This window comes from Hippopotamus amphibius, chromosome 10 (genome assembly GCF_030028045.1).
Source record: "Hippopotamus amphibius kiboko isolate mHipAmp2 chromosome 10, mHipAmp2.hap2, whole genome shotgun sequence".
NCBI lineage: Eukaryota > Metazoa > Chordata > Mammalia > Artiodactyla > Hippopotamidae > Hippopotamus > Hippopotamus amphibius.
In genome coordinates this window covers 6,697,130-6,710,411 of record NC_080195.1, presented here as the reverse complement: position 1 = coordinate 6,710,411, position 13,282 = coordinate 6,697,130, and the positions used below count along the sequence as shown (strand labels likewise).

Below are 13,282 nucleotides of genomic sequence, written 5' to 3'. Positions count from 1 at the left end.
AAGACTAATACACAAGGGTTTCCTAAAATTGTATGCGATATTCTGTATATTTGTGGGTGGTCATTTTTCTGGTGAAAGAAGCTGTATATTTCATCAGTCTTTTAAGAGTCAATGAGATAAACAACAAGGACCTACTATATAGTACAGGGAACTATATTCAATATCTTGTAATAACTCATAATGGAAAAGAATCTGAAAAAGAAATATATATGTATATACATATACATATATATATAAACTGAAAAACTTTGCTGTACAGATGAAACACTGTAAATCAACTATATTTCAATTTAAAAAAAGAGTCAATGATACACTATAAAAAAAAAAGCAAGAACGATTGAACTCTTTTAGCCTTTCCCATATTGCAGGAGTTAAAACATTCACTGTAAAAGCAGAACATTTCTCATTTTACATATTCAACTGGGAAACGTGTGTTTTGTGACAAACAACTGAATACAAGGGCACCCAGCTCACTCTTTGCTTTTGCCTTGCCTTCCGCTACCTCCAAGCCAAGCAACATTTGGTGCTTACTTATTATGTGAACTGTGAGATATTGTGGATACTCAGGGTGGATGGTGAGTTCCTACAGAACATCAGCTTTTTGTTTTTTTCTGTTTTTTTCTTTCAACTCTCTACTGTGCCTAGCAACGGTAAACTCTATTAAAATATTCATATGATTGAATCAAAATGTAAGGTTCTATCTCAAGACAGTGACTTGGACTACATACCATTTGGAATTCTGTCCAGACCAATGATGCAGTCTTTGTATTCTTTTATTCTTTATATATCTAACTCATTATTTTCTGCAATAAAAAGTAGAGTTCCCAGATTTCTATGGGAAAAATATCTCAGTGCCCTCAGATTAATTTCCAAGATGAGAGTCTGGATGGATCATGGGGGAAATAATGGTAAAGGAGGTTTGATATTTCCCACTGATCACCTTGACTCTCTCTGGGATGTATCCACCCAGGTTCCAGTGGAATACAGGCTCAGTGTTCAGATATATAATCAGAAGCTTAGTGATATTGATTAAAAAGGCATTATAGACCAAACTCTATTTGGATAAACCACAAAATTCACAGAGAGAAAGAAACCCCAGAGGTAAATGAATACATTAAAATTTAAATGGGGGAGGTTAAGCTGAGAATTTGATAGTCTCATTTTCTTACTAGATTATTTCAGAATGACTTGAAATTATGGAGTGAATGAGAGAGGATGATGACTAATGATGACCCTGCATGTGGTATCTGCTTCATGTTCAATCTTATGTAAATATTTTTATAGTATATCTGGAATTGATGAAGTGTTAATAACACGTGCAGAGGTTTCTCAATGAAATGTGCAGAGGTATGCTGAGTTCCCACACAAATGAAAAATGAGAAAAAAACCTAGAGAAGTTGGAAATATGGTGAAAATTTTAAAAAATGAGATTTAACTTGAAATAACGTGAGGAAGTGTGTCTGCAGAAAAATAATCAGAAACAGACATTCAGTGGAAGGAAGACAACTGGAAAACTGTCAAACCAAACAGGACAGAGGGAAGAAGACACCAGATAATAAATTAGATGAGACTGAAAAACTGTAACAATTTAGACAAAAAACCTAAAAACCACCTTGGTGGCCGCAGGATGTCACCAAACAAGAAAGTATACCTGAACTAGAATTCTCTTTGAGATGGTGTTTCCTCTTTTTCTATGTTGAAGAAATCAGAGGAACTGGAAGGCATTCAAATAACAACAGCAAATACAATTGAGTCTAAAGGGATTGATTTACATAGTGAGAGGGAAGAAATAAAATGTGCAATCCTTGGCTAGAGACCTCTAGAGAGAATGTAATTGTCCAAAGTCTTTAAAGGATTTACCTGCTGAGTCAATAAAGAGTGATTTAGTTCAACAGAAGGGAATCCAGGCAGAAGCACAGGGAGATGCATATAAACTCTAGCTCTGAAAACACTTCTTGAATTGTGTTAATACCAAAAAACTACAGTGTTTCAATGGGTGCTGACTCAAAGATCTGCTATTGTTTTTGCGGGTGTTTTTAACCCTTTTTTGAGAGTTATGCTAAGTGACCAAGGGAGACAGTTGTAGGAAAATTCCTTATACCCCTGTCATTCTTTCTAACAGACCAAGACCCGTCCTTCACAGTATATAAATAACTGCTGATTTTATAATCCCAGCTTTATAATAAGTCTTGATATCTGGTAGGGCAAGTTCTCCCATATCATTGTTCTTCTTTTAAAATACTTAGATGTTTATTTTGTCTCTCTATACATATTCCGTGTACCTACAGATTTTAATAGATTAATCTACTGTATTAGTCTGCTCAGGCTGCCAAAACAAAATACCATAGGCTGGGTGGCTTAAACAACAGAAATTTATTTTCTCATAGTTCTAGAGGCTAGAAGTTTGAGATTAATTATAAAAACTCAAATATATGAGAATCACATGACATTATCATGTATGGTATATTAACTTGAAGGACTAGTATTAAGGCACTATTAAGAAAAACAGAATTGTTTAATTAGAACAGCTATAACTCCAATTATGTTAAAATAATTATGTTAATGAGAAAAAATGCATAACATACCTATATATGCTTATATGACACATGATGGCTACTGTTATTTTGTATGAATAGTAGAAAATAGAAATCAAGGTATTTACTCCATGTATTTCATTTTTCTTTAAATGCAACATTTTCATAATTAAAAAATATAAAGCATAGAAAGAACTGTTTTTATAGAGGCTCATTATTAAGAGTAAACAACTTTATTTCCAGAAATCCATGTCACATTGGGGATAAACTTGGTACCATACCCATTCATTTACAGATGCTTCTCATCTGTTTATTCTCTTCTGGACAATTTTCTAAGCATCCGAATCAATTCATATGCCCAGGTGATTCTATACACCCATGGCTTGGGCCTAAGTTCTGGGACCAATTACTGGCAAACAGTTTACATCACTCAGACCAATCAGCATGACCCCCAAACCAGGATTTTGTAGTAGTAAACACTGACTTAATTCATAATTTAGAGTATTCCATCATCACTTATATGACATATTTTAATTAAAAATTTTACAAGACTATTCACTCAGTATAATTTATAGCATTGAATTTATTAACTTCTAGCTAATTGATAATCCTAGCTTTTATAACTTAGAGGAGGAAAGATGAAAATATTTAAAATATTTCAAAGAAATTTAGAAAGATAGCAATTGAAAAACTATAAAAAATGTTACTAACTTAAACAGTTTCAAATACTTTCAGTTTACCATCTTTGCCTCTTGTACTCAACTATGGGCTGAATTATCTATGAGAAAAATTATCTGAGAGAAAAATTATTTACAACACATTTATTGTATAACCTAAAGAAATTTATGCCCCCAAATTAAAGTCATTCTTAATAACAGAAATAGCTAATTGACCATGATTTGTGACCAAAATCTAATTATTTGGAAGATGTGACTATAATATTTTTTTTCAGAATTACATTTTGATATTTTTCCAATAAAACTCTTATAATGATACAAAGTTATAAACCCAATTTAACATATGAATCATCATGTTAGTTATACTAAACCACTATGGCTAATTCTCCTTTGAAAACTTTCCAGGAAGAGCTTGATTTCTTTCCTTCTTAGAATATGATTCCTGTATTTAGAGAATTTAAGCGGCCTCTAGTTGAGTAACAAAAATTCAACAGATGATGCTTTGATGGCAGTTGAACTAAATATTTTGTAGCTGTTTCATAAAAAAACGAAACTCTGAGGATCTCCTACTTAGTAAGTGAAGGATAAGTAAAATGTCAAACCGATTGGTATGAGGTCAGAAATTATATCTGAAGTTGCCTAAAGCTATAATTGTTCTCAAAAATAAAAGCTATGGATATGGGAAGATATTATAATATATTTCAAAACACTCATGGTTGTTTGGTCAAAATATTTGAACTTTTCCTTAAAGATAAAGATCATTACCCTTATAATAAAAGGGTATAAACTTTGTATAGTTCGTATTGATTTGTGCCTTATTAAAAATTCTACAATTTAGTATTATCTTACATGCATTTTGAGAGAGGCGGAAAGTCAATACAGCAAATCTTCAGGGTATTTTATGAACAAAATATTCAAAATCCTAGATTCCTAATCTCTGACTCATTGAGCTATGTTGCCCAGGTGAATTAACTTAGAAAGTAACCAGAAAAACTTGGTTTTAAATTACTTCTCTGTTAGTTACTAGGCGTATATTTTGCAGAAAGTGACTAGATCCTTCTAAGCCTCAATTTTCTTAACTATATAGTGGCTATATTAAGGCATCCGTAGATCAACTAATTTGTTGATAAGATAGCAGTTATATTTTAATTAGCAGAGCCATATGCAATAGCTTAAATCCATTCTGAAACAAGATACAAATTTAAAAATTATAAATTAAAAATTGCTTATTTCTATTAATGTCAGTTCAGCTATAGTGATGTTTCAGAAAATTGGGTGCCTATGGGAATTCCATGGGGAGATTTAGAAATTACTGGTGCCTGGGACTTAAGCCTGAAGTTTATATTTAGTTGCCTTGGTTACGATGTGGACACCAGGATTTTTAGAGATTGTCTTAAAAGATGAGTTATTAGAATGTATCCCTGTATAGTTTTGACTAGGAATATATATTTACTTTTAAACTTGATAAATAAGCATCAGATTTAAACAGGCTCAGGTAGAATCACACAGCTCTAAAAGTGTAGTCGAGCTTGATTGGTATTTCCAATTGGTTATAAGCCTCTACCAAACTCAAATAAATGATCTGTAAGGAGTATTAAACAACACAGACTAGAACTCTGCAGAAGCAATGTGCTTGGCCCTCTCTTTTCTTGTTCTTTTCACCCCCGAAGTGATCTCGTCTTCTCCAGGCCCTCGATTACCATGCATATGCTGATGATTTCAAACCGCCGCCAGCCCAGACTCACTCCCAGTCTCCACACCATGGCCAACTGTGAACGTGCCGTACCCAATTATATATCCCCAAAGCACTTCAGGACCACCACGACCAAAACCAGACTAACTCCTTTCTCTTTAAATCTTCGCTTCCCTCCTTATTTACTATCTCCCTAGATAATACCTGTTGTGGACACTCCAAAAACAGTGGGCAGACGTCCAGCTGATGCCTGTTCAGATGTCAGGACAGATGATGCCATACTTGCCTCAAGAGGGTATGAGAAGGGCTACTCCTCACCTAGCGAGGTTTTATGGGGAGAGCAGGGGAGGCCCCTATCAGGTCCCAAAATGGCTTGTGAGAACCCGGAAAGGAGGCTGGCTTGGCTTTTAATGACATTAAGGGGTGGGGTTGGGGTGAAGAGTCCCTTTTTTGGGTCTAGGTCTTTAGTGGTTTAAACTTCCCAGAGGTGCTAAAGGAGGAAGAACCTGTGGTTTCTTATCTGCTTGTGGGGCAGAAAGCTGCCAGTCACCCTCAATTAAGGGTTAATTGGAATAATGACTGACTCCACATTTGATGTGAGTTTAGAACTTCCTGACCACCCACATAAACCCAGGAAATGTACTGTCATCTAGTCAGTACATATCTTTAGTGGATCACTTTCATTCTACAATTATAAATTAACTGGCATTATTCCTAAGAATAAATGCAGTGTAGTAGGTCTGTTAAATACGGGAACACTGGCGATCATTCACAGACAGATAAACTCTAGAATACAACACTGAATTTCAACTAACACAGAAGAATTAAAAAAAAAATGTATATACGTGTGTGTCTGTGTGTGTGTGACTAGATAGAGTAGTATATCCATATCTATTTATACACACATAAAATTAAATATATTTAATATTCTATTAACTAAAAATGCATGATGAATTTTAGCCCAATTTATGGAAATCCTTGTAAAAATAGGCATGTAATTACACCTGAGAAAAAGATGTTCCTATTAACTGTCGTTACTTTAGATATTGTCCCTCAGTGATACTGAACTATTCATAAACCCTTTCAGACACAAGGTGAAATTCTGAAACTGATATAAATAGTGTAAAGTTATACTACGTGAAAAATTAAACTTTTGCTTTTGAACTTTGGTCTTTAATCATGCTGTGTCCTCTAGTTAGTATCTTCATGATTTTTTCCTTCAGTTCAAATCTCAGAAGAGAAACTTTCATTGCTAAGAAGTGCCTTAGCATAGAAACCGCATGGTTTTTGTTATGAGACTTGGCCGGACTTGATGAGAGCAATTAATCACAATAGTTCTTACAATGGCAGAAATGGATGAGCTTAATTTTTTGGTTTTTTTTTTTTTTTGAAAAGAAGAGAAAATGCAGAACAAAATCTCTTAGAATTTGTTGAAATAGCTTATTGACAAATTTGTAAGACAATTATGATAAATATGTATTGTAAATTCTATGGAAAATTGCTTTATTATTGCATGTATTTTGATCTTAATATTTGTTTCTCTAAAAATGAATTTGACAAAAAAAAACAACTAGTGTGCTTTTGAGTAAATGAATAAAATACAGACTGAGAGTAAGGAAATAGATTTCTTCAAAAATACTTTATCCAAATTTTTGGTTATTGTATTTTAATTCTATGTTTGTATCTCTTAAAAAATATATCCTAAGCAGGTATTATTTTCATAAAAATATTTGATTTCTCTAAATTGAAAGAATTACTTGCATAAGCCTGGAAAATACAAAAGAGGTTGCCTCAATTACGTTAGTTTAAATTATTTTCATTTGCTGTATGGACTGATATAGTTCTACCCCAATATAGATATTTTAGAAGAACCTGGCAGATGATTAGAAGAAAGATCCAATCAAATGGATTCTATCGCCAATAACCTGCCAAACTTGTCTACCCTGAAACCCTTTAACCATAAACACCTAAAGATTCTAGATAAAGTATTACAAGTTTAATGGATGGCTTTGCTAAAGGAAGAAAAGAGAAATATCCAGAAATCCTGAACAATAAGGCAAAAGAAGCCAAGTCCCAGAGGGCTGAAAACATAGTGAAAATTGCACACTCTTCACTAGGTTCTTTCAGGTCCTCTACTCTTCCTGCAAAAACCATTCTATTCTGTTCCATTGATCTTCCTTTCTATTTTTGTGCCAGTACCATACTGTCTTGATCACTGTGGCCTTGTAGTATAGTTTGAAGTCAGGAAGCCTAATTCCACCAACTCTGTCTTTCCTTCTCAAGATTGCTTTGGCCCAGAGGTAAACCCAAGCACATATGGGCACCTTATCTTTGACAAAGGAGGCAAGAATATACAATGGAAAAAAGACAGCCTCTTCAGTAAGTGGTGCTGGGTATACTGGACAGCAACATGTAAAAGAATGAAATTAGAACACTACCTAACACCATACGCCAAAATAAACTCAAAATGGATTAAAGACCTACATGTAAGGCCAGACACTATCAAACTCCTAGAGGAAAACACAGGCAGAACACTCTATCACATACATCAAAGCAAGATCCTTTTTGACTCACCTCCTAGAATAATGGAAATAAAATCAAGAATAAACAAATGGGACCTCATGAAACTTAAAAGCTTTTACACAGCGAAAGAAACCATAAACAAGACAAGAAGACAACCCTCAGGATGGGAGAAAATACTTGCCAACGAAGCAACGGACAAAGGATTAACCTCCAAAATATACAAGCAGCTCATGCAGCTTAATACCAAAAAAGCAAATAACCCAATCCACAAATGGGCAGACGAACTAAATAGACATTTCTCCAAAGAAGACATACAGATGGCCAACAAACACATGAAAAGATGCTCAACATCACTAATCAATAGAGAAATGCAAGTCAAAGCCACAATGAGGTATCACCTCACATCGGTCAGAATGGCCATCATCAAAACATCTAGAAACAATAAATGTTGGAGAGGGTGTGGAGAAAAGGGAACTCTCCTGCACTGTTGGTGGGAATGTAAATTGGTACAGCCACTATGGAAAACAGTTTGGAGTTTCCTTAAAAAACTAAAAATAGAACTACCATATGATCCAGCAATCCCACTACTGGGCATATACCCAGAGAAAACCATAATCCAAAAAGAAACATGTACCATAATGTTCACTGCAGCACTATTTACAATAGCCAGGACATGGAAGCAACCTAAATGCCCATCAACAGATGAATGGATAAAGAAGATGTGGCACATATATATGATAGGATATTACTCAGCCATAAAAAAGAATGGAATTGAGTTATTTGTAGTGAGGTGGATGGACCTAGAGTCTGTCATACAGAGTGAAGTAAGCCAGAAAGAGAAAAACAAACACTGTATGCTAACTCATATATATAGAATCTAAAAAAAAAAAAAAATGGTACTGATGAACCCAGTGACAGGGCAAGAATAAGGATGCAGATGCCGAGAATGAACTGGAGGACATTGGGTTGGGGGGGGGGGGCTGGGGGGCGAAGGGGAAGCTGGGACGAAGTGAGAGAGTAGCATAGACGTATATACACTACCAACTGTAAGACAGATAGCTAGTGGGAAGTTGCTGTATAACAAAGGGAGATCAACTCAATGATGGGTGATGCCTTAGAGGGCCAGGACAGGGAGAGCAGGAGGGAGTCGCGGGAGGGAGTCGCAGGAGGGAGTCGCAGGAGGGAGGGAATATGGGGATATATGTATAAATACAACTGATTCACTTTGGTGTACCTCAAAAGCTGGTACAAGAGTGTAAAGCAATTATATTCCAATAAAGAGCTTAAAAAGAGAGGAAAAAAAAAAGAAATGAGATAATAAAGATATCTTCCATACTGTGTTATGAAGGTTGTATAAAATATAAAAAATAAAGTTTACATAAAGGAAAAGAAAAACATTCTAATCTTCACAACAGCCCCTGAGGTAGGCACTATTATCCTAGTTAATGTTACTTGTTCAAGTAACTTGCCCAAGGTCACAGCCTGTAAATGGCAAATGTGGAGTGAAAACCTACACAGTCTGGCACTGGAGTCAGTAAACTTAACCGACTCATGGACTGGAAGTCCCTGGATGTGAGTAACAGAGCCATCTCAAAGGCTCTAAAACTGTGTTCAAAAGGATTAAAAAAATACATAGGAGTCAGAATGAAAGAACAAGGCACTAAAATAAGAATAAACATATTTGAAAAAATATCTAAATAGAACTTGTGAACATAAAAAAAAGTCATTGAAAGTAAAACTCATTTTACTTTTAAATATTACTTGAGTAAACTATTACCGCTAAACCTAGTGGAATGTTGAAATTACAGATTAGATGAAGTTTGCTATATGTATTTTTCTGTCACCAATTTGGGAAATGAAAACACATCATATGCTTGTGTATTGTAAATTTTAAACCTTTCTAGTTTCCTGCTGCCTCAACATCCCTGCAAATAGCTTGTGAGCACCCTGTCCAGAGTAGCAGCATGATAAGGCTGTGTGATAAGGCTGGCTGGATCCTGCCACAAATAACCCATTTTGCCCCGACTGTGACCTAGTGAATCAGATACACCAATGAAACCCACGATGCCTTTCACTTCGGTACGTCAGCCCGACACCCAGTAAAGCACTTGCCCAAGCACCCCCGCCCTCCCTCCGCACTTTCTCTCCCTGACCCTCCCCTCCCCGCTTCTCTCAGCTCCCACCTGTCTGGTTGAGCACAGGCCATCGGCGCTCCTTCCAGGGCCCCCCTCTTGGCGAGCACTGGCTGTCTCTCAAGACCTGCGAGTATAATAAACTTTGTTTCCCTGCCCCTCCTGTGACGCCTCTTGTGGCTGTACCTGACTGACCATCTCATGAAAGAATATAAAACAGCTGACTCCCAAACCTTCTTCTTCAACTTACACTTGACCATATCCAACCACACAGGTCAGAAAATTACAATCCTACAAGGTACCCAGATGGAAGAGAGCCAGGTTATTGGAAAATATTTACATTATACTGCAAGTATTCTTTGACATATATATATATGTCAAGTATTCTTTGATATATATAAATATTTATATATATATATAAAATCAGGGGTGGGAAGGGTAGGAAAAAGAGAATGAATCTATTCCCTATCTTTTTAGAAGTGAGAGAGAATCACTTAAATGACAGAATGCATTTGGACAGGCACACAAATTTACTCAAGGGAGGATATAATGGGAATCATTTTAATTTTTTAAATACTAAACTGAAGGGTCTAGGTTGATGAGCCATAGATGTTGCTCCAGATATAGTTTTGGCTAATATATCTCATTATCTCCCTGAGCTTTAAGGTTAAATAAATTTTTTTTAAATTTTACTGTATCGTTACTGAATTTTCTAAAGCTTACTTTTCTTATAATTAAAAAAATCTCATTAATAAATCACTGTACTTTTTATTCTCTCTCCCTCTCTAATATAATATATAGTCACCATGGTCACCATGAAATAATTACAAACAGAAAAATAACCATAAATTCAAATACCTATGAGAGAAGGATGCTTTTTTCCCCCTATTTTGACAAAGAGGCACACACACATATTGAGATAATTTTACAAATGAAAATTGGAATGATCACAGAGAATGTTCAAGAACTCCAAGTCTGAAAATAAACATTGCTCTCATTATTGAGAATGAATGAGTAATTCAAATAGCATTCATGCTGCCGGTAGTATTTAAGGAAAATGAAAGAAGTATTGAAGAAAATATTTTTTTATTTTATTTTTTTTATTTTTATTTTTTTATTTTTTTGGGGGGTACAAGAAAATATTTTTTTAAAATCAGGTATTAAAATAAAGCTCTGCCAAATTTCAGCAAAGAGATGCCAGAGAGACCAGGCTGGACGTGACCTGAAATCCTTAGATCCAGTAAACATGTGCGAGCCTCACTGATTTTACCCAGCTTCACCAAATCCATGCTAAAGCCTCCACAGGACTTTAGAAAGGGGCTCTTCTAGCCCCCTTTTCACATTTCTTAAAGTATTAATAAAATAACATTTATTTATTTTCCTCACCATGAATCGTCAACAAAATATGAACAATCCGAATCCCACAACCCGTAAAAAAGATCACACACGTGATCAAGTTGGATTCTTCCCAGGGTCACAAGTATGGTTCAATGTATGCAAAATCAATCAACGTGATACATCATATTGACAAAAAGAAAGACAGAAACCACATGAGTATCTCAATAGTAGCAGAAAAAGTACTAGATAAAATTCAACATCCATTCATAATTCTCACCAAAGTGAGTACAGAGGGAACATATCTCAACATATAAAAAGCCACTTATGATAAACCCACAGCCAGCTTAATATTTTTATCACCATGGATCATAATCCTATCTTTTTGGGGGTCACTAAACGTGACCATTATGTTTTGAGTAATCATTATTTTCTCCAATTTATCCTTTACGTTTTAATAGAGTCGATTGAGTTGCTTTTATCTTAGGGAATTCTCTTCGATTTTCAAAACTTTTCTTTTCCTAACAACACAACACATAACTAAAGCAATCTGACATTATATTAAAACAGGCCTCTTAGTGACCAATCAATATACAACGAATGACTGATTAGGCATCAGATGTTTTACACATCTTTCCGCAATAAGATGTCAGGTCCTGGGGAGATCAGATAGTTTGCTGAAGGATGTTCTAAGGGGTAGACCTAAGAAACCAGGATCTGTGTGAAGGAAAAACTGCAACTCTTTCCCAGGCAAGCTCCCTCCTGAGGTGACCAGAGAGGAAGACAGAAGGGCGAGAGAAGGAGGGAGGCTCCCGGATGGCATTGGGAAGAAATAATTGCTTCCTCTTCTGAATGCCCAGAGTGCTTTACCTGTAATGACTTAAACCCTCTCATCTCTTCGAACAAACACTAATTAGAATAAAAACATCTTCCATTATTGGGTATTATTACTTTGCCCCCACCTACCTTTTAAAGAGCACTGCATACATTCATGCACTTAATCTGCATAGCACATTAATGAGGTTGCTGCAATTCTAATTCTCAGTTTACGGATGAAGAAGAAGATTCAGTGGCCAGCCACAACAACACCTAGCATGTAGCAACAACGCTGCCATGACTTCTTGAACAAATCAATGAACAAATAAACGCTTGAATCTTTGACTGTCACTGTCTCCTCTCTAAATAGTAGGCATGTTTTCTGACATATTTTATATCCTCATATTTTTCTAACTTTCAACGGTGATAGCGATATGATTGTTGAGGAAAAGCAAAATATTTTTTTAAAGATTCTACAATATGAGCTAGGGAGCAGCTCAGAAGATCATGTCAATTCTTGTACGTAACATATAGCACTTTTCATTTAACCGTTTATTTCTTACCCTTTTTCATCTCATTTGTAATCTGGTTTTATTCAGTTTCCTTTTCAAATCTCAAAGAATATCCTGAGTGTTTCTTGGTCTCCCATGATGGTGTGCATCTGTCCTGGGAATGCACCTGTCTTGGGAATTCTCAGGTGGATGACTGAAGTACAGGGAGTTGGCTGACTAGCCAGAGATCATACTTGAACTACTGAAATTTAGGATTAGAGCCTGAGGATCTCTTAACACTGCATTTCCTCTCCCCCAACAACCACTAAGATTACCTCAAAAAAAGTAAAACAACCACAAAACCTAATATATACTTCATTCTTCTCATGACCAAGGAACTGAATCACAGACTAATCAGACTTCAAATATCACAGTTCAATCATCAAAGGAAAGAAAGAGACGTACAGCACTTTGCCTTGAAAAGCTGAAATTGAAATAAAGGCTTAGATGAAAAATTGCTAAGGAACACTAAAGGCTTACCTTAGTACCTGCAATCCTTTCCATCCTGTTCTTCATGTTCCAGAGAGAGATTACTCTTTATCTCATACTTTTCCTCAAACATGGTATCCCTGAAAGAAAAAAATTTAAAGTATGCTGTAGTGTGTTTCTTTTACTCTAAGGTATTCTAATTTAAGCTATTTTGATGCAGTTCAAATGGACATGTCATTAAGCATGTAGGAAGCTTTTCTTTAATAAGTATAGTTAAGCTCAAAAATTTTAAGAACATCTACAAAAGAGCCTCACACCAATTTTCTGGCCAAAAGTAAATAAATGACCACACCAACTACTCAGACAATAGAATACTTGACTGAAAAGACATGTATGTACAAGAAAATAAAAGAGAAAGTATAATTTCAAATTACTTGGAGTACATATGTCATATGGTTACAGGGGGATTTCAGCTATTTACACATCATTAATTAATAGGTGGTCTAGACTGACAAGCATATGTGTTCAATTATGACCCATCGATACAATTCCAGGGACTCTGATATTTTTCAATTTAGCACAGAATGGGTAT

At 35.4% G+C, this 13,282-nt stretch overlaps 1 long non-coding RNA gene across 1 annotated transcript in view; it reads right to left on the bottom strand.

The window, feature by feature from the left end:
* LOC130830547 (uncharacterized) overlaps window positions 1–12,831 on the bottom strand; it is a 209,824-nt gene extending 196,993 nt beyond the window's left edge. Inside the window, exon 1 of the long non-coding RNA XR_009047799.1 lies at window positions 12,742–12,831. This is a non-coding gene — a long non-coding RNA (uncharacterized LOC130830547). The remainder of the gene's footprint in view (window positions 1–12,741) is intronic.
* Window positions 12,832–13,282: the final 451 nt, after the last annotated feature.